Genomic DNA, 25,273 nt, shown 5'->3' with positions numbered 1-25,273 from the left:
TTATTTATTTATTTTATAAAGTCCCCGAATCACCCCAGAGGGGTATCTCCATGCTCCGGAGTGCTGCAGCTAACCACAAGATCCCACAAATTAGAACAGAGAGGTTTTGAACTGCCTTCTAAACTTCAGATAATCTGTGCAGTGGCTTTTTTCCATCCAGGTGTGAGACTGATGTAGGACGTTCTTTGTGGCGAGGTTAAAGTGGGAGGATCAAGGGAGCTGGCAAGACAGGGTCACAGAAGCTGGGAAACAGGTAAGTGGCAAGCGAAGAGACTAGGTCAAGGGGAGGAGTGTGGGCAGTCTTTAAATAAGACTGTTTTATAACGTAAGGGTCACATTCTAATTGTTTGTAACAAGGAACAGGTTCAGATAATTAACTTGATGAGGCTGCCTTCTAGAAGGTGCTTTAGAATTTTCACAAAAGTCACATTCTAATAACTTATAGTAAGGAACAGGTGCAAGGTATTAATTTGATGAGCGCTGTCTTCTGGAAGGCTCATGGTGAGGCCATCTATGCTGATTGCTTGACGCTTATTCTGGTAGATTCTCTGGATGTTTCCCTGACACCTGAAACCTGACTTTGCATATGTATGGTAAAACATTTGTAAAAGTTATTAAGCCTTTTCAAACAAACCGGGGAAGACCAGCTGCAGCTAGTTATTACCAACAGCATGTAATATAGTAAAAAGTCAGGATACAAGATGTTCGTTTAGTCCTTGGTGATGGGAGGAAAGATATGAGTCATGCCGGTATATTGTGATAGCCGAGAGAAGTGAACTGTGGCAGGAATCCTGACACCTAAACAGTCAAAGCCTCAATTCAAAAAGAAGAAAGTGGCTGGACCAAAAATAAATGCTCACACAACTTCAATACTAAGGTGTAATAGAAAGTTGCAGCTCCCCTATGAATAGTCGATTGTTTCCAGTAATGAAGCCAAACCATTCATATTGTCTAGTATTAGATTACAGACACCTAAACACAGCTACACGCACATTTGTTGTACAAAATGTGCATAGTACAACACTAATTAATAACATAGTGTGTAAAAAATACAAAACAACACTGGATAACTCTAATGGATTTTTCTGGCAAAATATAGAGCCTGAAAGAAGGTATTTGACAAACTTCAGTGCTCTCAGTTCTCAAAAACAATTCTGTCATATGACTCAAGGGTATAAGAACAGCTCCGGTTTATTTTTAGCCCTGGTTAGGGAACTGTTACATAATGTTTATGATCAGGAACTGTCCTATGTCGATGATATATGCTTTGCGGATGATGAAGTGTCTACACAATTGACAAGAGTAGATAGCATTATACTGGGATTTGCACATATGGGCTCCAAATTTAATTGCATTTTTTTTTAAAGCCCAACTTAACTGTTTCTAAGACACAAACTTTCAGTTGAAGGCAAAAAGCCTTACAACACATTTCTTAGAAAAGTGTGCACTCTTACAACCACCAAACACATTGAAGAAATGTAATCTATATTGGAATTCCTTATTTTTGGCAGAACTTAATTCCTGATTATGCAGAACAGGTTAAAGCTGACACGATAGCTTCAAAACACTTACACACAGTTGTAAATGCCACAACCCTGATGATTCAAATAATAGCAGGAGCATTGGGGTACACACATGTTACATTCATTGAAGGTGCACAGTACCAATTACTTATAAATCACATTTGCACACTATTGCTGAAATGCGTTTTGCACCAACAGAAAAATCCTGAAGGCGGTACAGACTGCTGTAGAGAGAGGGCATTGGCTCAGTAGAGATGAATAATTGTCATTATCCCAGTTCAAGACTTAGAGACTGTGGCAAAGGCCAGCATTCCTAACACAAATGTTTTACATCTTAGATGGAGACAATGGGCCACCTCTCTCACCGCAACAGATGTAGACACTGGGCCCAATACACAAAGGTAACCTGAGACAAAATTCTATCTTTAGGACTTTGGGTATTCACAAAGGGCCTTTACGAGTAGTAAACTTTAGACTTTTGTCTCAGTTGAACTTAAGACCAAAACTTAAGTTTACCTGAGACAAATGTTTAACTTTACTAATCGTAAATGTCCTTTGTGAATACCAAAAGTCAGAAAGTTTGATTTTCGTCTCAGTTTACCTTTGTGAATCGGGCACTACATCTGGGACTCTACACTACAAACGCAAGCATTCCTACAATGAAGAGGTGTGGCTCCGAGGCCAGGGTGACTGACTCTGGAATCTGGGGATCACGGTTCGATCCCTGGCGCCAGCAGCAGATTAGTCCAGCATCATGTGACTCTGGGCAATAGCTTGCTTAATCTTTCCGACCGCCCCCAGCACCTAGACACCCTTACGGGTGATTGTTTGCGCTTTACAAATGTGGATTATTATTATTACAATAAGAACATGAATATCCCCTGCCTAATTAAGTCATGCCTCATGGTCAGTATGATTACATCATCTATACTTATTGCTCTGCATAGTGTGCAGTAGGAAAAAAGCATCAATATTCATAAGCATGACCAGCTGTAAAAGGGCGCATGCAGCATGGAGAATTCCACCCTGAAAAGGCCTACACGCAGAAAATGGGTGACTGCATTGCGCAGCTGACAGAACTCAGAGCCTTGATTCTGGCCCTGGAGAATGCAGATCCCAGATTCCCCACACTCACAGTGTGTGAATTGTATTCTTGTGTTCAATAATACAATGAATATTACTTTTTTGGAGCCAGAATGGATTCAGAGACTCCAAAGGGTACACAATAAAGCATAAAACACTTTGGGGACAGGTGGATAAGCTGAAAGAATGCTTGCCACAAATTCATGTGATTCACAATCTGAGTCACCAACGTGTAAGCTTACAAAATGCAGGGAATTCAATGGCTGATGAAGCCACAAAAGCAACAGTGCAAACTGTTGCAGTTCCTGCAATAACTCGTACAAGTACAAGGAAAAATCGAGACACCATGGTGGATACCAACGCTGCATGTGACAGCACACACCTGCTGAAAGGCTTTCCCACAAAGTACTCCTCATGAGATTGTGGACAAGAATGAATTTCGACCATCTTATAGAGTGCCTGTACCTGTCCTGGCTGTTGAAGGGACCAAAACTGCCCTTTTACCTCCCTTCGCTGGCAGCACAAAGAAGAGATTTGTGTTGATAGATCTCATCAAACCACATTATGTGGCCGGATCTACAGAGTAGACCTCATGGGCCCTTGGGTAGTTACCTGTCTCCTCTCACTACCATACAGTAAATCCCGCTTGAAGCTTTGATAATTGATGGAGCTTCTTCTGCCCGGCTGGGGACCATCTAGCAATAAAGTGTCTCTTCTACCTCCTACGTCAACAACTACTGTACAAACAACATGTATGGAAACACATATTGCAGTTCTGAAACCCATATCGGATTATGTATACAACAATGTACCACAGTCCGCGCAAACTTAAAGTTCTATAGGCATCCCAGAGATCAAACTGCCTCTGGCTACTTCATAAACTATGATGACTTCTCTTCGGAAGCATCAAATTTACCTCCACCTTCACCTCTGTGAGATAGACTGTGTATATTCTACTTATGGTTGAAGAAGACGCATTTTGTTACTCAATGGCTATACCTTTGGATTGCACTTTCATTACTTTTCCTTTGGATTACTTTGGTTACAGTCTTTTTCCTGCTTCTAAATTGACACTATCTCCCAGAATGCTCTGCTGTTGAACTTGTGAACCTGGTTTTGAAACCACATTCTTCATCAAGCAAAGTACAAAGAGACCTTTCCCTGGTGAACATTTCTGCTGTTCCAGTTCCTGATGGCTTTGTTTGGAATAGGGTATCGTATGATATATTTGGTCCTACTGAACTTTTACAAATTCCATATTTTTTCAAAATGTAATTGAATGACTTTATCACCCCTAGTTCTATCTGATGATTGAGACATTAATACAGTACATGAGATACTAGAGGATCTAAAGCATTCAACTGTTTATCATTTCAATTAACTGTATTTGGGTAGTGCTAACAATGATTAAATGTTCTGTTTTCAGCATTATGGTCCTAATTTCTTGCATAAAGTAAGTACCCCATGTGCAGTATTCAATTGTACATAATGGGAACACTGCCCAACACCACCTCAGGGTAGATTAAATGTTCTGTTTTCAGCATTAACATCATCATTTCTTGCATAAAGCAAGCACTCCATGTACAGTATTCAATTGTACACAATTGGAACACTACCCTACACCACTTCAGGGTAGCTTCAGAAGAATTGCACAGACGTATGCATATTTTTCAGCCCACCATTCAACATACCCAGGGTCTTATTATTATTATAGGCTCATACCAGCAAAGAAAAATATGCTTACAAACACCAAGCTGATCTATTTAGCATATTTTCTCTCCAATGTACACAAAAGGGTTTAACTTTTGGAGGGACACAGTAGATGTAAACATCATACAGAGTGGCATCTCTAACAGTGGGTGCCTAACTCTGCACTCCGTTGGGAATGCGGAGTTTTGGCAAAAACTCTGATTCCATGGTGTAGCGGAGTTTGCCCCTGCGGTGTCCACCCAAGGGGTGAGGACTGGAGTAAGGGGCCAGCACTTCCCTGGTCTGTCATTCCTCGCCATGCCCTCCTCCTTGCCGTGGTCTCCTTGCCGTCTGCTGATGGTAATTTAGCAAACCCATACGTTATATGCCTTGCGAGGACTGCGCTTGCCCAGTCCTCGCAAGACATACAACGGAGGAGTTTGCTAAATTACCACCGGCAGACGGCGATAAGAAGGGCAGCCCAGGCATGGTGGAGAATGCCAGACCAGGTAAGTGCTCACTGCCTGCCAATGGGGGTGGAACGGAGTGGAGTTCCACTGAGTTTGTAGGCAACTCCATGGAACTCCGAGTAGTGGCACTTCGCCAACTCAGCCCGCCGCTAGACATGTCTACTCTAAATCATGGACAATCACAGCTTAGGGCTATCATGTTACTGAGCTGGACTCTTCAGACACTTCACATCGGTCGCATTCCTTGGTGACACCTTAATGTCACAAATCTGTTTTTACCATTCAATCTTACAGCAAAAGATCATGGCAAAGAAAGATGCGACATACCCCATCGTACACATAGAGAAGTTAGACAAATTGCCTTTCAGTGTTGTAGAAACACCTTCAGCGGATTGAATAATCCACAGGTTTATTTCTCTAACTATTTTGACATTCCAATTTCAATACTGTTTACAACACCATCAAGTAGGTTGGTATGAATTGCTGTGTGAAGGACATTTACATTACTCATGGTTCTTACCTTTTGGATACTGCTGTAGGAATGGAGAGACTGAAGTTTATCTTAGCGGCCCAGACTTTGACAGTACTTTAGGACATACCTCAGTGTATAGGGAAGTTTCGCTGCACAGCACATGTAATGTATCTGTAGCTAATTTGTCCTGCTATCCGAAGGGTTCTGCAGCTGTTGTGTTCCGTCCGGCCTTCAGATTGCACTTGAATGGGAGTTATTTCATGTTGAACGATTAGAGTTGCTGCGGAATGAAACTGGATTTTGCCTATTTGGTGACGGTTTCTGCAGTGTGACCTGTTGTACACAAGTATTATTTCCATCTGCAATTACAGTTAAGGAGGTGAGGCTTTAGCCTTTGATTAATCTTTCGACGTGCACTTTGACTCCTTAAGCAGATTGAAAGCCTCCTTGTTCTAGAAAGATGTGGCCTTAACACCTGCATAGGATTTGTTTGATCTTTAAGTTGCAAGGTTCTCTTTTGAAATACAGTCTCTACTATGCATACATTTCCTACACTATTTTGGGGTGCTTGTGCACCGCATTTTTGATATGTTGAATACAGCTAGAGTAGTGCACCTTTTTTGAGACCATTGGCTTTGGTTTACTTAGTACTTTGCAGACAGTGTTCGGAGTTATTCCATCATTCATACACTCTTTGTTTGGAAGTGTTTTTTGACGCAATCCGCGGGTCCTATTCCTGATTGTTGAGACTGTGGTTTTAGTTTTTTACGTCCGCAATGGATGTTCCATCAGGAGTCCGAATGGAACTGGCACTTTCACATGTGCTCCTGTGTTGTGAACGAATGATGCAGTGCTGTGGCGCACTCTTGCTTCAGCAGCTCATTGAACATTGATTCTTGTCCTTCTGGTCTGTGTAGCTACACTGCGTGCAGCCCATATTCTGTTGTCTTCTGTGTGCTTTCGAGTGTGCTTTGCACATATGCCTGGGGACACAACCGGCTCAGTCACAGGACATTGCCCTACTGGTAGGTCCGTTAACGGCCCACCTGTACTGTTGTCCATGGCTCTTGACATTCCTCCTGAATGGATTTTACAATCCCCCTGGGATGCTTCTTCTTTTGGTAAACTGGCTCTTGGCTCTGTATCTGCGGATTCTACACTGACTGCCCCCCCCCCCTTTGACAGCTGCTGAAGGGGAACATATTTGCTACATGAATCTGATTCTATTGGTGCCTGTGGGAACATCATCTGCGGTAGCTGAGAACGGCAATGTTTTGTCTACCGCTCACATTTAAATAATCTGGCCAGATAACTTTTGAACCCTCCTGAGGCACAGCCGGGAGTAGCAAGGAAAACTGAGCATAACTTTGTTTTAAAAATTGTAAAATTTCACTTTGCTTTTAAAATCACTCACCTTCCCTGTCACATCACTGCAGTGTGAAGGCACCCTTTCCTGCTGAAAAACGAGCACTGGTAAGGGCAAAATCGCTGTTTTCCCGCCAACTTCATCCCCCTCTCCCTGACTGGGACACGCCCACCTTGAGGCCACGTCTCTCGAATTGCTCCCTTCCTCCAAATATGTGCATGTTCCGGAAGCGCAGCGGACGAGCGCAGCGGGCACGACGAATGCGCGCCGAAGGCGCGCATAAGGCAAGCTCGTCTGTGCTCGTCCGTGCCGAGACCGGGCCAGGGGCCAGAACCTCTGATCAATCCCCGCGACAGGCTCCCCACATCTACCCCAAATCCACATTGATGGCACTGCGCACGCCTAACACCGACTGCGCTCAATATAATCCACACCTATGGTCAGATACCACAAAATTTACATGTCCCCACTGTAACGTGAAGCTACAGATAATGAATGAAAAAATCAAAACGCATGCTGTCACTGCATCTATGTCTTCCGACATCACCGCTGCACTAATCAATGCACGATCTCTTGTCAAGCACCGGCAAGAAATACACGATCTTATTATCAACAACAACCTTGATTGTCTCTTTCTCACGGAGACATGGACGGATGGAGCATCCGATCCTGACATGGCAGTTGCGACCCCCCCAGCCTATAACGCCTATCGCTTAGATAGAGTGGGGCAGCGCGGAGGAGGACTAGCCATCATCGCCCGCGACCACATAACGGTCAGAATATCTCACATTCACTCCACCTCCTGCGAAGCCCTTCTTTTCGATCTTAAACTCACCCCATCGTTTCATTTTAAAGGCATCCTACTATATCGACCACCAGGCTCTCGCACCAACTTTCTAGCAAATCTGGGTGCAATACTAGAAGCTCCAGCGCTGGAAGACTCATTTACATTATTGGGCGACTTGAACTTCCATCTTGAGAATGCATCTGACAAAGATACCCAGTCCTTGATATCAGACATGCACACCATGAGTCTTCGGCAACTGGTAACGACCCCCACCCATATAGCCGGTCACATGTTAGACGGCATTTTTACTAATATGCAAGGCGTTAATATAATAGATACCTTACCAATGCTATGGACCGACCACTTTGCCATTTTTATAAAAATATCAGTCACATTAAATAGACTCAGACCCCACTCTGTACCAAAACCACAAACCATCAAAGTTTGGAAGGACATCGATCACGCTGAGCTAACGAGCTTACTTGAAAAAACTCGTCCTGACTCAACATTTGATCCAAACTTGGCCACACGACAATTTCTGGAGTGGATAGGTACTGCCACCCACTCCTTAGCCCCAACTAAAATACTCTCTAGAAACAGAGCAACGCCATCAGCCCCATGGTTTACAGAGGAGCTCCGTATTAAGAGGCAATTCTGTAGAAACAGGGAGAGACATTGGCGCAGATCCTACAGCGCGGAAAGCAAGACCAGCTATAAGGAAGCACTCGGACAATACAAAGCTCTTATTGTCGAGACAAAAAAATCCTATTTCACTGAACAAATCAATTCTGCTAAAAACTCAAGTAAAAAACTTTTTGAGATAACTAAGGTCTTAGCGGGAAACGCACCGGACCTGAATCCTCCACAATCCCAAGTCTTTTGTGATTCTCTGGCTGATTTCTTTTTCACAAAGGTAAATGATATATATCAAGCATTCTCCACAAAAACAGTAATCAGCCCCCCCATATCCAACTACGGGACCAACAATATCGAACTTTCTCAGTTCTTAGACCTTGGAGAAACACAAATCAAGGAAACAACGGCCACAATCAAATCAGGCTCAGCATTAGATCCTTGTCCTCTAAAAGTAATTCGTCCGATCATGGACTATCTCTCCCCTGACATTGTATCAATCTGCAACACAATGTTCAGAACTGGGATATACCCAGACTCCCTTAAAAATACCTTGGTCAAACCCCTACTTAAGAAAGTTAATTTGGACAAGGACCAACCAAAAAACTACCGCCCCATAGCCAGTCTCCCCTTTTTAGCAAAAGTAGTGGAAAAGGCTATGAACTCACAACTCTCAGAGTTCATAGAAAAACATCAACTACTGGACAATACCCAATTTGGTTTCCGCAAGTTTCACGGAACCGAAACTGCCTTAATAAAAGCTACAGAGGACATAAGAGTGATCCGGGACCAGGGAGGTACAGCAATACTCATACTGCTCGATCTGTCGGCAGCCTTCGACACGGTCGACCACAAGATCTTGGTCGACCGTGCCAAAAACCTGGGTATCTGCCACATGGCTAGAAATCTGCTCTCCTCCTTCTTGGCCGGTAGATCACAGGTGGTCACACTGGGGCCCTTCCAATCGCACAAGCTGTCACTACCGTGTGGGGTTCCCCAAGGCTCATCCCTAAGTCCGACACTATTCAATATCTACGTGTCGGACCTGGCCTCTGTCATCAAGGCCTATGGGATGAGCCTTACTTCGTACGCAGATGACACCCAGCTTGTGTTGGCCATTAACGGGAATGGAGACAAGGTAGCTGAAAACTTCCAAGAGGGCATGCGGGCGATCGGTGAGTGGATGGCCTCTAACTGTCTAAAGTTAAATGCCGAAAAAACGGAGGCCGTCATATTTGGACATGTCTCCCCAGGATGGTCAAACACCTGGTGGCCCCCCACGCACGGAATACCACCTACACCAGCCATCACCGTCAGAAATCTGGGGGTGATTTGTGACGATAAATTACATTTTATGGCCCACTCAAATAAAATAGCAGCAACAGCCCATCACAAACTTAGGTTGATCAAGAAAATCATGCCGTTTTTACCAACCTCAGCAGGTAAGACGCTGGTAAGCGCCCTCGTGCTGTCATCTCTTGACTATTGTAACGGCTTATTCATCAACGCCCAAGCAAGAGTGACCAACAAAATGCAGACCATCCAGAATGCTGCGGCCCGCCTCCTGTCTGGAATCCCTAAGTTCTCACCAATCTCTGAGACTATAAGGGACTTGCAGTGGCTCAAGATTCGAAATCGGATCAAGTTTAAAGCGCTGGGCATACTCTATAAAGCATTGCACAACTGTGGTCCACATTTCCTGAAATCCCATCTCAGATACCAGTCCTCCATAAGATCGCTCCGATCTAACAACCTTAAAATCCTTCAAATACCACGAACAAAAACAGTTAACTGGGGCGATGGACGCTTCCTTGTGGCAGCTCCCAGGTTATGGAACTCCCTGCCAGCATCCATCAAAGACAGCCCATCCCTGATGCATTTCCGTAGAAAGATAAAGACCTGGCTGTTTGATCAAGAATAGTTACCGGCTTAACCTCGGGAATACATTCAAAGTTTCTAGCGCCGAGACGCCTACGGGCAATTGTACGCGCTGTATAAATCTCAAAAATAAATAAATAAATAAACATTTTGAGTTGTGGGACCTTTTTAATATGCCTTTTTAAAATTAGCTTTTATAATGCCTTTTTATTGAATGGCTGATTTTTGTTTTAAAATTTAACAAAAATGTGGCTTTCATTGTGCTTTTAAGTGTCAAGGAGGCAGGGATTCCTTTCAGATTTTAGTTTTTTTTATATTTGATGACCTTTGTGTTTTAGCCCTTGTTTGCATTTATTAGAGATGGCATTTTCGCCTTACATGCAAGGAGTGGGTGTCACGTGGCCTGGTCAGAAACAATGCCATTTTTTATGCTAATGTTTCTTAAGTTGCAGGATAGTGTTTCCCGAAATTACATTTGCTTACATTTCAACTTCCTAGGCACACTATCCTGACACCTTAAACATTCAGTACGATGTAAAAGTTCACTGCACAAAATGTCATGGGTTATTATTGCTTGGTAGGCGACTACGCTATCTAGCTAATATAAACAATTCCGGGTGACATAGCCCTCGGCATGTCAGCATGGGCACCATTTATTAGATATAAGATTCTGCTTCCTCATTTAAATCAGAGGACCACTTTGCTGAACCTTTAGGATTGTGGTACACCGGAATTCCAGCTCAGCCGATTCCTGTCATCACCCCGAGGGATGTCCCACTCTACACCAAGACGGACAGCCTGCTCACACTTGCCCACAGAAAGTGGGGTGTTAGATCACCCAGCAGGGATTCTTGGCAGATCTCCCACCCTAGGCAAAACTAGGTTAGGGAGTGCTAGGTAACAGCAAACTATATTACAACACATATATGCCAGCATATATTCATTGTTTTTAACACAATGGTGGTATTATTTATCCTCTCTACTGTTCTTGTATTGCTAAGCATGCTAATTTGTTTAATTTGATTAGTAATTGCAGTGCATGTATTTTATTCAACAAATTCACTGCTTCAAGCAATATTGAAAATGCAGATTGTGTATTTCTTGCGTATTTCTTTGAGTATGCATGAGAGTCCAAAGAAAAAGGCTCGAGATCTGTTATCATGATTTCCTTGTAGAGTCAGGGTTGTCAGGTTCTGCGGTTTTACACAAATGTGTTACCCTGTAAGGGTAGGGGTGCAAATAGTGCACTGTGAGTTAGCAGCACTAAAGGCCAACATCTCCTGATGGGGTGTGGTGAATCAGACTCACACTATCTCAAAGTTTATGTTGTCCAACAAATGCACAGTTTTACCAATGAGATACAAGCCAAGCGACAATTTGATTTGATGCTGTGGAACTCCCTATCAAATATATTTTCCCATGGGTTCCACAAAGGCACTGGAGGTCTGGAGGACATTTTTTCAGAATTTTCCAAACGTTCTATTGGTGCCTAAAACAAACACAGAAGTTCACTTCTAGGATGCCAGAACCTCAGAGGAGGGAACTTAGAGACTCTCAGGCACAGGCCACCAGCACAGTGCAGTCCAGATCCAGTTGCTATTCTCCATCCTGACATTTCCAAAAAATGGCCTCTTGCACCTTATTGCATACCTATAGTCACACAAGATATCAGTCAACTGACCCTTGGAGTCCACTTCTTTGTCCTGGGTACAAGAAGGAGCAGGCCCAGTGTAGGTAGTGATCAGATTTATCCCTATCTGTATTTTCTAGTTGTAGAACTCTGTGTACATAACTCCTGTTAACCAGGGGTAAAGTGATTTTGCTCCTCCTTTCAACATGATGAAATTGGTATACTCCTAATTAGAATATTTACCTTACCTACAAGTCCATAGTAGATGATACAAAATGTACCCAGCGCCTGTAAGTTAAATTGCGCTAGTGGAATTTATCCCCTATGGTGCTGTCAACAACAGCGAAAGTGTAAACCTTGCTTCAGGTTCATCACTGTAACCTGACTGAAGCAGTTTTTAAAGTGCAATTCCAGCTGTCAAAATTATGACAGGTTAAAACCTTCCTTCTAAATATGAACACATCACCCCTATGTAGGCCTTATAGGATGTAAGGCAGGATGCATAGTATTTAAAAGTATGACATGTAGAAAGTCAATGTTACATATAGCCTTACGGTGACTGACACCTAAGAGCTATTTCCACTGCAGCAAAGCTGAATACTGAGATGCATTATTAAATGCTATCTCTGGCTAGGAAGCACTTCGAAATTTCATTCTTTGACTCTTTGTGATATTTATTAAAAGCCCATTTCACTGGTGACATTTAATAAATATTAAGTAAAAGGTACTGTTAGAAAATTACTTTATCCTGCCTAAAGGCTCTGGAGCATAATGTGCATTAGCCTCCAGCTGCTGACCTTTTCGTGCTCAAGCCTGAATGATGTGTGAAAACTGTCCCAAAGTACCGACAAAGGCCTTGGAGGTGTGTCTGTTCCTCTGGCAGTATGACCATTTTGGCAGTGTCCAAGAACTTAGTTAACTTTAAAGGGGCCTCTGCAACAGATAGATGTCAGATGACACCTTCATCTGACCCCTTTGTATTCCCCCAGTCCGGTAGGTAGGTTCTAATCTCAGTAGGGAGGCACTGCCCCAGAACTAGTTTGAAGTGACCACAGAGGAGAGTGTGCTCATTCCCCTAGCCACATCTCTGGTGTTAGGCACACAGGCTCTGCACAAGAGGAGAAGGGGTTCATCATCTTGGATTTAAGCAGAGAGAGGCAATGTTGGAATACTTGCAGTAGGACACTGAGGAAATGCTACAAAAGTGGGTAGGAACCTTTACCGCATTGGTTAGGGAGGAGCCATCCCTATCCACAAGCTGGTGCCAGGAATAAATGTGTCATCCCCACTAAACTCGTCAGAACACTATTCAACCTGATGAAGATCAAAACCCATCAATCAGGAGTTTGTATAGCGTGGCTACTCACCCATGAGGGTGTCAAGGCACTGGAGGGGGTGAGCTACTGAGCCGCTTGGGCGTGGAGGTTCAGTCAAAGAGCCAGGTCTTGAGATCCTTCCTGAATTGGGTCAGCAAGGGGGATTGCCTAAGGTGGAGGGGCAGGGTGATCCAGATCTTGGTGGTGAGGTAGGAGAAGGATCTTCCTCTGGTTCTGGTCTTGTAAATCCGTGGGACGGTGGCCAGGCCAAGTTGGGTGGAGAGAAGTTGTCTGGCGGGTACAAGGAAAAAGAGGCAGTGGTTCGATATGCTGGTCCTGCATCATGGAGAGCTTTGTAGGCATATGTGCGGAGCTTCAAGGTGATTCTCTTGCTGACTGGGAGCTAGTGGAGTTGTTGGAGGTGTTGTGTGATGTGGCTGTGGCAGGGGATGTCGAGGACCCTTCTGGTTGTGGCGTTTTAAAAAGTCTGTAGTTTCCTGAGCTGTTTCTGGGTGACATCAGTTGAGTCTGTTGATGATGAGTGCGTGGGCCTTTCTGGATTCTGTGGGAATCCATCTGAATGTCTTTCGAAGCAGGCACAGCATGTGGAAGAAAGATGAGTATACAGCGTTGATCTGGCGATGCATTGTGAGTGAGGTGCAGAGGTTACATGCGTGGCCCGTGAGGGTGGGGGGATTCCCAGTGCTGGGGGCCACCAGGAGTCACCCCAGGCTGACGGGGCAGGTCTCAGGATGAATACTTCGGTGTTGCATGAGTTGAGCTTGAGGCAGCTAACTTTCAACCAGTTGGCCACGGCCTTCATCCCGCTGTAAAACTTGGTTCTGGCGGCTGTGGGTTAGTTGGTGAGGGAGAGGATCAGCTGGGGATTGTTTGTTTAGGAGACGATGTTGAGCCTGTGGTTTCTGATGAAGGCCGCGAGGAAGGGGCCATGTAGACATTGAAGAGGGTGGGGCTCAGGGAGGAGCCCTGGGGCACTCCACAGCTGATCTCTGTAGGTTCTGAGAGGAACAGAGGTAGTCTGACTCACTTTGTTCAGCCAGTAACTAAGGAGTGGATCAAGTCCAGGGCCTTGTCGCAGATTCCGGTGTCTTGCAGTCTCATGATTCGGGTGCAGTGGGAGACGGTATTGAAGGCGGGCGAGAGGTCCAGTAGGATGAGGGCTGTGGTTTCGGTGTGGTCGAGGAGGGAGCGGATGTCATCAGTGGCTGCGAGGAGTGTGGTCTCCAGCTGTGGTTACTTCAGAAGCCAGATTGAGAGGTATCCTGGATGTAATTTTCATTGATGAACTCAGAGAGTTGGGCATTGATGGCCTTCTCAATGACTTTGGCTGAGAAGGGGAGGAGGGAGATGGGTCTGTAGTTCTTGAGGTCTGTCGGGTCAGTGGATGACTTCTTCAGCAGGCGGTTGATCTTGGTGTGTTTCCAGTCAGCAAGGAAGGTGGCAGTTTTGATTGAGCAGGCGATGGTGTGGCGCAGCTCTGGGGCAATGGTGCGGCGAAGCTCTAGGAAGATATGATACGGGCGAGGGTCCGATGGGGCTCTGGAGTGGTTTTGCGTGTGTCGTCTGTTTTGAGTGGAGTCCAGTTGAGAAGGATCTGTTGGGGGTTGCATGATTGCGTGTAATGGTGCGTTGTTGAGGCAGAGTCTTGGGTGTCAAAGCTGTAACAGATTTGCCTGATCTTGTGGTGGAAGAAGGTGGCGAGTTTTTTGCAGAGGTCTTGAGGGGTTGGGACGTCTGTGATCTCGCTGTTGGGCCTGGTGAACTCCTTGACGACAGCGAATAGTTCTTTGCTGTTGTGTGCGTTGGTGTTGATTCTGTCTGATGGCGGTCTTTCAGGTTGCGTGGGTTTCTGAGGTTTTGTTGTTTCTCCATCTCTTCTTGAGTTGTCTGCAGGTGAGTCTGGACTTGTGGAGGGCAGGAGTGAGCCGGCTGGCTTTCTTGGAGTGTTGCTTGCTTGGGGCCCTCTTGAGGAGGGCCAGCGTGTCGGCGCAGTTGGAGATCCATCAGTGGAGGTTACGTGCTGAGGTGTTGGCGACTGATGATTTCGGCAGTGTGGTAGTGCTGAGGAAGGCGGTGAGGTGTTCCTCGGTGGCCTTTTTCCAGCTGCGAAGGGGTCGGGGTGAAGGCGGTGGTGAACAGTGGGAGTGGCGAAGGCGAAGTGTACGGAGTGGTGGTCAGTCCAGAGGAGTTCAGTGGTGTGGCTGTATGTGATGTTCCCACTGGGGGAGAAGACGGGGTTGAGCGTGTGTCTGGCTTTGTGGGTTGGAGCAGTGACTAGCTGCCTGAGTCTGATGTTGGCGAGGTTTTCAAAAGGGAAGTGGTGTTCTGGTCACTAGGGTTGTCCAGGTGGAAGTTGAGGTCGCAGAGTAGGATGTAATTGCTGGATGCGAGAGCCTGGGGTCCGATGAGGTCTACAATGGCATCGGAGAAGGGTAGGTGGGGGCTGGGAGACCTGTAGACAAGGGTGCCATGGAGGGTGATGTTGGGGTTGGTTTGGAACATGAAATTGAGGTGTTCCATGGTTGTCTTTGGGTAGTTCAAGTGAGTGGTCAGACTGATGGTGTTCTTGTGGATGATGGCGATGCCTCCTCCTGGTCGTTCGGCACGGTCCTTGCGGGTAATTATGTATCAGCTGGAGATGGTGGTGGCAATGAGGCAGAGAAAATCAGAAAAAGAGAGACAGAAGGGCAGTCCAGCAGCAGAGCAGTGATGCTCTACCACTAGACCACCTTATACTCCTGACCACAGGGTCAGCAGCAGCAATGGGCGCAGAAGCAGCTACCAGGCGGAGCTGTGCACTGAAGGGAGCAGTCCACGCGAAAGGTCAGTGGACTGCACTTTCACTGTGCAGCAGCTGCCATTAAGTAGTGTGCGAGGGTCCGGACAACTGGGAGGTGGGAAACGCGGGGAGCGGAAAGGTTCACTGGAAGGAGGCGGGCCACGGGGATCCCAAGGGGGGCAAAAAGTGCAAAAGCAGGAAAAAGGCAAAAAGCTGAAAAAAGGCAGAAGCAGAGGAAAGGCAAAAGAGACAGAGAAAAGCCGAAAAAGAGAGACCAAAGAGTGGTCCAGCAGCAGAGCAGTGATGCTCTACCACTAGACCACCAGGGATGAGGTGCAAGAGGGAGCCTGCGGGTGGAGGAGGGCCTTGAGCCCCTGACCAGAGGCTCAGCAGAAGCACCGGGGACAGCAACAGCTACCAGGCGGAGCTGTGCAGTGAAGGGAGCAGTCCGCTAGAAAGGTCAGTCAGGGTGGTACCTGTTGTCTCTGACCTGAGCTGAGTCCTGAAGGACTGGACCAGCTCTCTTGTTTTCCAAGGACAAATAAGTGAACTTCAAGGGTCAAAACGCTGACCTCCTGTTCAAGCTACAGAGACACAACAAGCTACAAGAGGCCTTTCCTGTAACTACCCAGCTGACAAGCTCAAGCTGGACTTGCTTAAGACTCTGTTGTTGGTCTCTGCTGGAGTGAGTCTTGACTCCAAGGTTTTGTTCTTGAGATCCTGGAACCAACAGTTGTGTCTGGCTTGATGTCTCCTAACACCTCTGCAAACCTGGAACTTCAAAATGTTTTGCTTCCAAAAGCTTACTAAGCCAAGCTGATCGGGGTGTGTTGCCACTTGGTTAGAGATTCAGGATACTCTCACTTGGAGTGTTTCTGCAGCAGGAAATCCAATTCAGCAGGACCTCACAGAAAAGGTATCCCATCTTTTGGATCCCATTTTTGGCCACAGCTCCAATGGAAGAATAAGTGTGAACAAAGAAATCTTGAATAGGCATATGTAACAAAAACATTTGACCGGCCCTCTCAAAGCTTTCCTGCCAAAAATCAGCATGTTCATCGGGGGCCTTGTCTGATGATTGAAGCTTGCAGCCTTGCTTCGCTGAAGATTTTGGACTTCCATTTTTGAAACTGAGTCCCAAGGTTTAACTTCCGACTAGGTTGAACCTTATTTCTTTAGCTGACTTGATCTCCAGGCTTGTTGGCCTCAAATCGTGTGTTGGTCCTAATCTACCACAATCAGTTGACTGCATTAAATTCTTTGAAAATTCATAAATCTGGTTCCCCTTATTGGGTTTTTGTTGTAATTATATTTATTAAAACTTAGTCTAATTTTCCAAATTGCTTTGGTTTTTTTCTTGTGTTGGGTTTTGACTTTATTACTGTTCTGATACTGCATAAATACTTTTCACATTGCCTCAAAGTTAAGCCTCTCTGCTCTGTGCTATAGATACCAGTGGGTTCAGCTCAGGTTAACGTCGATTAAGAGCAAGTAGGATACAAGCAGTGGATTGGTCTCAGACGATGCTTACCTTTGAACTTAGAAGAAATTCTGAGGAAAATCTTCTGAGAAGGTGAAGTTTAGCAGGGCAAGGCTACAGCCGGTGTCTGAGGAGGGAGCGTCATCATGGAAGAGGCAGTGGATGAAGTCGCTGTGAAGATTTCTACATTTGGACTTAGTCTCTTTTTCGGAAGTCAAAAATCTCCAGTGTAATGAGGCAGGAGGCTGTAGACAAGGAGAGTTCCAGGAGGGTAGATACCCCATTGGCAAAGGACCACTGAACAGGATTTGCTGCTGTGGAGAAGAATGTAGCTGGAGCTGCCACAAAGACAGTCCACCCGGCGATGAACCTCGGGTGGATAGATGTGCAGGTTGGTCTTAGTCTTCTCTCAGTTGTCAGAGCAGTTTTTTGCCAAAAATATTTCTTCAAGACCCACGTTTTGGATTTTGGCTATCTGGGCACCTTTAGCACCACAACCAAGGGCTCAGGACTGGAGGGGCACCATTTGGGATGTTAGACAACACTTAGACTGGGTCCAGGTGAGGGTTCAAGATAGTTGGAACCTTTTATGTCCCTGAGGCTCTAATTAGGAGTCCAGCCAACTAGCCTTGGAGCTTGGTTCAAGTGCTGAAATAGGTCAAGGCAATCACCTAAGGGTTCAAGGCAGTCTCCAGGTAGCACAGCAGTCCTTTCAGTTGCAGAAAAGCAATCCTATAAGGTACACAGCAGCTAGTATGCCTCTGAGAGTTCTTCTGAAGTACCAGAAAATGATTCAAAGAGTGAGTCTTTCAATACATGGTGCCTTCTTTGAAGTAGGGGAAGTTTCTAGAGAATTCCCTTTGAAGTGCTTGAAGTTTCCTGATTCCCCTGCCTTGGCTCCAAGCTGGCTGCATGGACAATGCAGTGGTGACAAGTCCTGTGTGTGAATGTAGAGCACAGCCTATTTAGTTGCATGTGGGACTGAGCCCAGCCCCATCTCCCCACTGCGCTGGTTCAAGGCTCATTCAGGCACACCTAATACCTCTATTGTGTGGCTGTCTGGGCGTAATTAACAAAAGTATAACTGCTAACTACAACCAACATGTGTCCTAGGCGAGGCTGCAGGCACCAAATAGTAAGGGCAGGGAAATGCTGACCTTCTAAAAGTGACATTTTCAAAATTCTATGTTAAAATACAACTTTATCATTAAAGATGATTTTAATTAGAATTTCACAGACACCAAACATAAAATGTTTAAAAGTTCCCAATCAAACGTTAGCACTTGTTAAATATAATAATTCAAACGAATGTATCCTAAAGGACAGGTTGGCCTCACCGGAGTGAAAATGAATTTAGGAGATTTTCACTACCAGGATATGCAAAACTGAAAAGTACATTGACCCTTTTAATTGCAATGCACCCTGTCCTAAAGGTTACCAAGGCCTTTCCTTAGGTGTCACTTAACTGCGATAAAAGATGAGTTTAAGGATTGGCAAATGAGTTATATTGCCAAGTCAAATTGGCAGTTTAAAACTGTATTCAGCTGCAGTGGCAGGTCTGGCACAGGTTTTAAGGGTCTGCTTAAGTGGGTGGCACAATAAGTGTTGCAGGATCACCGGTAGCATTTCATTTACAGGCCCTGGGTATATGGTATATGTGAGAAATTGGGTTACTGGTTTAGGGGAGTGAAACCCTACTTGAGCAGCAATCACAATCCTTGTCAGGGTGAGGCACAAGCAAACCCCAAATTAACCTGTGCTCAACCTTCTGGTAGTTTGGCACAGAGCAGTTAGGCTTAACTTAGAGGCAATGTGTAAAGAATGTATCCAGCACTTCAAACAGTAATAAAGGGAAAACACAACACAAGAAGAATCACCAATTTAGAAAAATAGAGCCCAATTTATTAAATAAATTAAGACCGAAACAACAAAAAACACAATCAGCAGAACCAGAGATATGTGATTTAAAAAATTCAAGTGAAAATAGCGTCAAAAAGTCCAAAGTACGACTAGTGGCTATCTAAGGCCGGCAGGCAATTGAGAGCAAATCTGATACAGGGACCAGGTTAATCCTGCTTAACAGTTACCTTCTCAATACACCACAAACAGTCCCGCTCGCAGTGGAGGGGGCTTGTGAGTTTTGGAGAAGTGTCACGGACAGTCTTTGTTGTAGCTCAAAGAGCAGGCTGGGTGTTGCAGAAAGTCGTCGCTGTAGTGAGAAGATCCTGTTGTCATAGCTAGCAGTCGGGCTAGAGCTTTGCAATGGCATTTACCTCGAGGAGTTTATGCTGTAGCGCCGTGTCGGGCTGACAATAGTTTGTGTTGGCGGGCAGTGCAAGTGACAAGGTCTTAGCACCAACAAGCACATTTGCAGTTGTGAAGAGCCCACAGACTACAATTTAGCTCTACTGAGGCAACACCCAGGGTCCAGGACCTGAGGGGCACCGCATGGGGATCACGGCTGGCTCCAGCTGGATCTTGGAGGCCTGAGTTCAGGTGCAAGTCCAATCTCTCTAACTCAGGCAGGAGGGCAGCAGTCCAGAAAGACAGCAGTCCAGCAAGGCAGTAGTCCAACAGGGCAGCAGTCCAGCAGAGTGGCAGTCCATTCAGCAGCACAGCAGTCCTCCTTCCTGGCAGTGTCTCCACAGGTCCAGAATTCCACTGAAGAGTTGGTATCTGAGGTCCAATATTTTTACCAGGTGACTCTTTTAAAGTGGGAGAAGCTTCTAGAGGTTTTCCTTCAAAGTGTGCAGGTTTCCTGCCTCACTTGCCCTGGTTCCAGACTAACTACAGGGGGTATGCAGCCCTTTGTTTGGATTCAGGACACTGCCTATTCAAGTGCAAGTAGGGCTATGCCGAGCTCCACCCTCCCATCTGGCCAGTGATGGCCCATCCAGGCCTGCCTAAGCCATCTATTGTGTGTGGCTGTCAAGGAGGAATACACAAAGCCCAAACTGTCAGCTATACCCGGTCATGTGGCCCAGAGACAGGCTGCAGACACTAAATGGCCTCTTTCTAAAAGTGGAAATTTAAAATTGTAATTTAAAATCTGACTTTTCCATGAGAGATGATTTTTCATTGCAATTCCATAAACATCAAAAATTTACTGATTCCTGTTCCCATTTGCAAATTACAGCATATTAAATATAATAAGGTAACTCCAATGTTATCCTATGGGAGATGTAAGCCTTGTGGTAGTGAAAAATGAATTAAGAGTTTTATTAATACCAGGACATGTAAACTTAACTACACTACACCCTGCCTACTGGGCCCTTCAGGGCCTAACCTAGGGGTGAATTAGATGTATCAAAAAAGAAGGTTTGGAAGTGACTAAAAGATTTCTTTTGTCAGATTGAAACAACAGTTTAAAACTGCAGATACAAGGTTCAAGGGCATACTTGAGACATATCTAAAGGGCTACTTAATTTGTTGGCTCAATCAGTGCCACAGGCCCACTAGTAGCATTTAATTTACAGGTCCAGGGCACAGGTAGAAGCACTTTACTAGGGACTTTCAAGTAAATTAAATATGCCAATTGGGTATAAGCCAAATCTACCATGTTTTAAATAGAGATCACAAGCACAACAGCACCGGTTAGCAGTAGTAAAGGGTGCGGAGTCCTAAGGCCTGATTAGCAGTGGTAAAGGGTGCAGAGTCCTAAGGCCTGCCAAAACAAACTCAGCAAAACAGGAGGTCTGAAGGCAAAATTTGGGGGGAAACCACGCCAAGGATGTCAGGTCTAACAGTGTACGACTTGACAAAGGACTTATAAGTAAATTAAATACGCCAATCAGGAGTAAGTCAATTTACCATGTTTAGGGGAGTGAATAAAATAAAGTTCACAAACATCTTGATAGCCCCCCTGGCAGACCTATTGTTTCATGGTGCTGCTTCATCCTGTAGCTGATTGAGCAATTGATTGACTTCTTTCTCATGCCCTTTATGCCCCTCACTAAATGCTTAATACAGGATTTAATGGATTCTATCCATTTCATTGAAGACTTTGATCTACCCACACCAGGATTCTTATTAGTTACTCTGGACATAGAATCCCTCTATACAAACAATCCCCAAATAGAGGGCATCAATGTCATATATAACATCATTAACCGTAGGCCCAGACCACACCAGGTTCCAACATCATTCATTCTATCATTGCTGGAAGTGGTCCTCACACGCAATTTCTTTAAATTTGATCAGGATTTCTAGTTACAGATTAAGGGGACTTCCATGGGGTGCGTTTTTGAGCAAATTCTTGCAATATTGTACATGGATGACCTGGAACAGAAAGTCATTTTCTCCGGCATCAATCCTTTCAGAACACATATTACTCTCTAGAAGGGATATATAGATGACATCTTAATGATTTCAGAGGGCGACTTTCAGACACTGCTGTTATTTCAGGGACGGTTAAACCAAAAATGTGATGCCCTTAGATTCACTGTGCAATACCATCAATCAGAAATCTCTTTCCTGGACCTTTCTGTCCAGGTTGAAAATGAGCATTGCTACACCACCCTTTATAGGAAACACATGGACAAGTTCCCTAAGGGACTTACTACAATATTGTCAATTTTTAAGACTAGGACGTAATTGCAGACACAAAAGTGATTTCTTCATGGAGATAGAGATCTTAACCCAAAAGTTACTCGAATGTTGTTATCTCAAGTGCTTGACTAGACGCGCTTCTAAGAGAGAATGGTACTGCCCGGGTAAGGCTTTACTATCTCATGCAAAACAAAAATGCAACAGACTTGTCTGCGTTATTACTTTCTCTCCAAGTTTGAACAGCTCCAAAAGCACTAAAACACTGGCATATTTTAGCAGCTGGGGACCTGCGTTTGAGCTGCCTATGTTTGCTTACAAGTAGGGAAAGAACTCAAAAGAACATCTTGTCTGCACAGCCATACCATCTCCCAGACCAGGTCACAGCATTACTGAGGGTTGTGCCTTCTCCCCACTAAAAAGGGCACCTCAAATGCCGACAGCGAAGTGTGTGTCCTTTCTGCATAGAGACGAAGGAATTTGCACATCAGCATTTCACTACATTTTTTAGATTTTTTTCAAATTGCAACACTGCCAATGTAATATATGCCATTGTATGCCCCTGTAACCTACTGTGTATTAGCCAAACTACACAAAAAATAAGGATTTGCACATGCCAGCTTAGGAGTCGCATCAGAATCAAGGTCCTTACTGCCCCTCTAGTGTCACATTGTTTTGAGCTTGGACATTGAGAGGATGATATACGGTGGCAAGGGATCATCACCATTTCCACCCTAAGAGAGGAGGCGACATCAAATCCCTATTAAACAAGGGGGAATTGTGCTGGATTCTTCATGTGACACTATACACACAGGCCTTAATTATGAAGAAGATTGGATATCCATGATTTAAAATGAACTCTCCTCGTACATTACACTATATGGACTCTTGCCCTTTTGGCTCTTTTCACAATGTCTCACAGTTTTTACTGTACTGTTCCGAGTATTTTGGTGTAAGTGTACTTATGCTATTTTGTTTTAGGTTTGTCAATGTCATTTAAACCATTCCAAAATGGCGCCCACTACTCCTCCCTTTTCTGTGCCAGGGCCTAGTCTGTCTTCAGTTTCTCAATTCAGTTCTTGGTCCTTCCGCTCTTTCTGTCGCCTACATTAACCAGCATGCTGCCCTCTCACACTCTCTCTTGAGAAGTCATTGTCCCAAAAAGACTCCATGCTGCCAGTCAGTGCTACCAACGCATCTCCATTTTTGGGCAGATTCGGGTCCCGTGGTGGCATGCAGAACTTAACCTTGAGACCCACACCCCATGTGCACCTCTACTGTGGGCTGATTGGAGCCCCCATGGGTATCCAGCATATTTTCATCTCAGGACAGTGCCCCTCGTACCATTGTACATTCTCTCCTTCACCAGTATTACCCATTATGAGGATTTGAAGCAGCTCCTCTTCTCATTTAATTTTATGTAGACAATTCACGTCGACTCTGTTCTTGAGGCCTGTCACCAGGGATCCCCTCCTTTAACAACTGCATTACCTTTCATAATGTAAGTACGGTCTCGTGATAACTACATATGCCTAGTACTGGCTCTCTTTCCTTTTCATTACCCTCTGATTACCCTTTCTGTTTTAGTGTTTTAGCTCTCTCTCTGGCTTGGTGTTTCCCCCTGAGTTCTGATGATGATCCTGGCATTTTTATTGCTGTTGACTCTAAAACACGGACCATATATGATTGTTGAGAACTAGCTGTAATGGGCCTTTCTGTTCTTGTGTTTGTTGATACACTTGTTCATCACGATTTATCACTAGAGTGTATCACCTCAAAAGAGAGCACCAAGCATTTATTTTTTTTGCACCAATATTCACTATTCCACTAAGGGGGAGATTTGCAAACATTTTGCGCTGTGTTTGCGTCACAAACGTGATGCAAAATGGCCCAAAATCTTTTATTCTTAATTTACTTTCCAGCACTAAACTTGTTTAGTGCTGGAAGTAACATATAAGTAATGCAAAGCATTTTGTACTTTGTGCCATGGGGGCATGTCAAGGGTGGTGCATGGGCGTTCCCATGCAATCACCGAAGGTGTCCCTTGCTAAACCCCATTTACTAAACACAGAAGATTGGGTTTAGCATGAAAAAACTGCGCCCTTTTAAACTAGGTGGAAGGATGGAGTAATGCTTTCATTTCACCTTCCTTTTCCAACTGTGCAGCACGCATACAAAGTGGGAAACGCTTTCCCTCGTGTCTAGGCATATTATATGCTGGACTCACACACACTCCCTAGCGCTAAGGTGCTAAGCTGATGTGCGGCACACAGCAGCTGTAATCAGCGCCGCACAAGGGAAAGGGGAGGAGAGAGCCATATCTTTGAAAATATGGCGCTCTCCTGCTCCTTCCCAGTCGTGCAACGTATCGCAGCCTCGCAGGATACTGCACTGCATTGCATGAAGATTTGTTAAATCGCCCCCTAAGTGTCTTGAAATTGATTTTCATAAACTCTTTTGAATAAATTATATTCACCATTTGTTTCTTTGTCACTAAAGTATATGTTTAGGGAAGTGAGCACAAGCACTTTAGCACTGGTTACCAGTGGTAGAGTGCACAAAGTTCTAAGGTAACCAAAACTGAATTTTATCCTCCTGTTTGAAAGTATGTAGTATTAATAAGGAGAACCCACGACAGGGTCTCTTTATCACACTTATAGAACTTATTAAAGAGCCCTGGGAGACGCCTAGGAACATGGGGCATCTATTTCTTTGATGCAATCAGTATAAACCAGGCCCTTTAAGTACATACACCTATGCCCAGAGAGCTCCATTTGGAATAAGGAAATCTTACTACTGCATACTTTCAAACAGCTTACATGACATACATATAACACAAAAGGGTAGTAGTGTTCCAAAACATTTGGAAAAAAACGCACCTCATGAGCAACAACGAGGTAATTAGAAATCAGTTATTGGCGTATTCGGTATATAAATGCCATAAGTATAGCGGGTGCTGAGGAAGCTGTAGGCTCTCACTACCCAGGAGTGCCGTTGGTAAGTTGAAAAGACAGCTTATCCAGAATCATTAATAATACTGATATTTGTAAAGCGCGAACAGCTACCTCACGAGGAGGTGTCCCGGCGCTATAGACCGCTGGGGAACCCGTCCTGGCTATCCCTGTGAGATGGTCCCTTTCTGGGTATCTCCAAGGTGAAACCAGGCATCCCCAGCATCTGTGGGGGGCCGTTGTAGAGATGAGGCAAGCTTAATGCCCAGAGTTGCCGAGTGTGTTCCTGGTTAGAGTAGGTACCGAGGCGAGAATTATCGAGTCCGTTTTGACCCTGGTCCACGACCCTGCCGCGTCGGGAATTGAACCCTGGTCCCTGGCTAATTCTCTGCTTACGGGTCTGCCGCCTCTAACCAGTGAGCCACACCTCTCCACAGCTGAAGGAAACCAGCTATTAACACACACCCATTCTAAAGTTGTGAACAGTTATATATCAAACTCCTGTTATGAAGCCAATAGTTGGAATAGTAATATACGAGTTTTGCAAGTGGTGTTTTTAATCTATCACTTTTGAGGGTTTTCATAGCAAGGGAGGATGGCTTGTCACACATGAATGGTAGTATTTCATTGGATTTGTCAAACGTGCACGG

The sequence above is a fragment of the Triturus cristatus genome, chromosome 5_1 (genome assembly GCF_964204655.1).
Source record: "Triturus cristatus chromosome 5_1, aTriCri1.1, whole genome shotgun sequence".
In the NCBI taxonomy this organism is placed as follows: Eukaryota; Metazoa; Chordata; class Amphibia; order Caudata; family Salamandridae; genus Triturus; species Triturus cristatus.
This window is presented reverse-complemented; position numbering follows the sequence as displayed.